Here is a 3810-nt window from a genome sequence, read left to right on the forward strand (position 1 = left end):
AAAGGCATTTTTTTTTTTTTTTCAAGATGGAATTTCGTTCTCATTGCCCAGGCTGGAATCCAGTGGTGTGATCTTGGCATACTGCAACCTCCACCTTGGGGTTCAAGCAATTCTCCTGCCTCAACCTCCTAAGTAGCTGGAATTATAGGCATGCGCCACCACACCCGGCTAACTTTTGTATTTTTACAGGTGTTATTGCCAAGAACCCACTTCTCATGGCCAGATTTTTAGAGAAGAGGATCCCACATGGGTTTCTTGGTCTATTTATTCAGTTTTTTCATCTCTACCAGTTACTGTAGGTGATTCCAGAATAGCTTCACTCTTTACTTGGAATCACCGTTCCCAACACTCACATTGATATAGTCTGGCCCACTCTCCAGACTTCTGCTCTTAGGTGGATTCCCCTAAGGACTTTCGCCTTCATTATCCGTCTCCGGTCATGTCCCTCCCTCCACCCATCCCCACACCTGTCCATCAAATATGTCGAATCATGAAAAGAGTTCAGTTCCTTTTCCACGGGACTATTGGACCCCATTCAAAGGTGGAAATACGCCTAGTCACATGTTTAACAGACATTCCATTTAAAGCAAACATGTGGCCAGGCATAGTGGCTCACACCTGTAATCCCAGCACTTTGGGAGGCCAAGTTGGCAGATCACCTGAGGTCAGGAGTTTGAAACCAGCCTGACCAACGTGGCGAAACCCCATCTCTACTAAAAATACAAAAATTGGCCAGGCATGGTGGTAGGCACCTATAATCCCAGCTATTTGGGAGGCTGAGACAGGAGAATCGCTTGAACCAGGGAGGCAGAGGTTGCAGTGAGCTGAGATAGTGCCACTGCACTCCAGCCTGAGTGACAGAGCGAGACTCTGTCTCAATAAATAAATAAATAAAGCAAATATGTGGTACTTTGGGTCAGATAACTGCCAGGAGTATTACTTCCCACCTCAAAGGTGCCTAGTGTGTTTTGAGTGGCTGCATGGCCAGAGCTATAGTGGGCACCATGGGAGGTGGGCTCACAGCCCTGCAGTTCTTCTGGAGTCAGGGTACTGAGGCAGTGGTGGCAGTGAGGGAGCTGGATGAATCTGCAGAAAAGGCTCTCTTGGAACAATTTGGATTCCCTTTAACTGGAACAGAGACAAGGTGATGCAGACAGAAAACATTGTATATTTAAGCCTGATCCCAATATCCCTCCAAACTTCAGGGCCTTCAGTGAGGACTATATTGGAAGCTGGTAGTCATGAGGACACACAGCTCCAGCTGGAAATAACAAATGTTCAAGTAAAGGCTGAAACCTTTTACCTTTCTACTGTTGTGCCTTGGGATTTCGTAATAATTCTGGATGTTGGAACAGAATAGAAATGTTCTGTTGAGAACTAACAGAGAGGTTTGAAGATTTTGGGTAGTATCTGGGCCTTTGACCTTACCTCAGATAGAAGCAATGGAAAGAAAAGAGGTACCAGGTGATTGGTGAAAACAGGGTGGCAGTCCCCTCACATGTTTATGAGGTGATCCTGGCCTGTAGATGCCCAGTTTCTACTGAACTAATGCCACTAGGGGCCTTTGTTATACCTAGTGAAGCCATTGGCTTCCAATCCTAGTTAACTGGATTCCAAGTGAGCCTCTAGGAACTAGAGAAGTTGTCAGAACTGATGTTTTTTCCTTGTTTGGATAGAACTAGTGATGTCAGGATCTGCTCTGTGGAAACCTGTAAGGACCTGGATTTCGAGGAGTTCACTGTACCTGAGCACAAGATTGAGGAAGCCAAATCAGTGCAGACTGGAAAAAATCTTGGAAAATTTGAAGAATGCAGAGATTGAATGAGATGATTACTTCATGAGCTCCATGTGAGAAGAAACTGGAAGAACTCAAAGGTCAGGAGCAGTCAGGAACCCAGACAAGAAAGCCATGTTGGTTTTCATCTCAGAACATGTGTGATATTGGCTGGATGCAGTGGTAATAATCCCAACACTTTGGGAGGCTGAGGCAGGCTTTCACTTGACCTCAGGAGTTCAAAACCAGCGTGACCAACATGATGAAACCCCATCTCTACTAAAAATACAAAAATTAGCCAGGTGTGGTGGTGCGTACCTGTAGTCCCAGCTACTGGGGAGGCTGAGGCAGGAGAATCACTTGAACCTAGTAGGCAGAGGTTGCAGTGAGCTGAGATTGTGCTACTATACTCCAGCCTGGGAAACAGGTCAAGGCTCTGTCTCAAAAAAAAAAAAAAAAAACCAATTAAGTTAAATAAGTAAACAAGAATATGTGTGATATAATCTGTAATGAAGCAGTCATGTCCTCTTTATACTAATATATTGCAGTAATTTTGCTTTTTGCTTATATATATATATACATATGTATATATATATACACATATGTATATATATATATGTATATATATATATATGTAAGACATGGGGTCTCGGTCTGTCACCCAGGGTGGAATAGAGTGGTGTGATCATAGCTCACTGCAGCTTCAAACTTCTGGGCTGCTCAAGCAATCCTTCCGCCTCCACTTGCCGATTAGCTGGTACCACCCGCATGTGCCACCACCCTCAGCTACTAGTGACTTTGCTTTAAAGAAATGATGTAAACCTAAATTGACAACTAAAAATCCCCCAAAAGATAAAAGATCTATAATTTTTTTGGTTGGTATTTTCTTTGACTTGGGAACAACTGTTGAGGAAGCTATGACACCTGCAGATGGACGGCTGATCTTGTATCAAGTTAGCAGGAGGACTGTGTCCACAGATGACACTGCATTTGTGTCCTCTGGATGTGTAGTATTGTGAAGGCACTGCTTAGTTTCTTTTTTTTTTTTTAATAATTTATGCAACAGTGTTGATTTTAAAAAAATAATAATTTGGCACTGCTTACTTTCATGCCTCCAAATCATGCATTGTCTTTGATGTATCTGTTCATCCTTCTTAGAACTCAGTGTTGTACTGCCTCTTCCTCTTGGAACCTGAATTTGTCTTTGAGATGGCTTCTAGAAATCCTCTACGTGCTATCCTGTTGACATGCACTGTGTATTTGTTTCTTCTTTCTCCTCTCATGAGCCTGCTAATCTTCCACTTCTGTCTCTATAGAAGCACTCAACAACTACAGTTTCTGCTCACTTAATGCTTTCTATATTCTAGGCTTAGTGCTTGCCATGTATTGCCTCACAATGACCCTCTGAGGTAAATACCATTATCCCCATTTTATCTGTGAGAAAACTGAGGCTCAGAGAGCTTAGTGTCTTACCCAAGGTCCACCTTTCCAAAGTAGTCATCCACAAAGTATGAGGCAGACAGTTCTAAAGAAGAAAGTTAGATGAGGTTGATTCAAATCTTCCCTGACATGGATGGAGGCATGTAACTCAGAAATACATACGGATTTCCATGACTATTTGTGGGCCCCGGGCCTGCTTGGCAAGAAGAGTGATTTCCTAGCTGGGCCTTGTGGCTCACGCCTGTAATCCCAGCACTTTGGGAGGCCTAGGCAGGTGGATCACCTGAAATGAGTTCGAGATCAGCCTGACCAACACGGAGAAACTCCATCTCTACTAAAAGTACAAAAAAATTAGCTTGGCATGGTGGCGCATGCCTGTAATCCCAGCTATTTGGTAGGCTGAGGCAGGAGAATCACTTGAATCCAGGAGGTAGAGGTTGCGGTAAGCTGAGATCGTGCCATTGCACTTCAGCCTGGGCAACAAGAGCGAAACTCCGTCTCAAAAAAAAAAAAAAAAAAAACCAATTAAGTTAAATAAGTAAACAAGAATATGTGTGATATAATCTGTAATGAAGCAGTCATGTCCTCTTTATACT

General features: G+C 43.3%; 1 pseudogene; it reads left to right on the plus strand.

Moving 5' to 3' along the window:
• The first annotated feature begins 439 nt into the window (after nt 1-439).
• On the plus strand, nt 440-1961 carry LOC108281955 (annotated as a pseudogene).
• Nucleotides 1962-3810: the final 1849 nt, after the last annotated feature.

Source organism: Cebus imitator, unplaced genomic scaffold, assembly GCF_001604975.1.
Source record: "Cebus imitator isolate Cc_AM_T3 unplaced genomic scaffold, Cebus_imitator-1.0 Scaffold12, whole genome shotgun sequence".
NCBI classification, from domain to species: Eukaryota; Metazoa; Chordata; class Mammalia; order Primates; family Cebidae; genus Cebus; species Cebus imitator.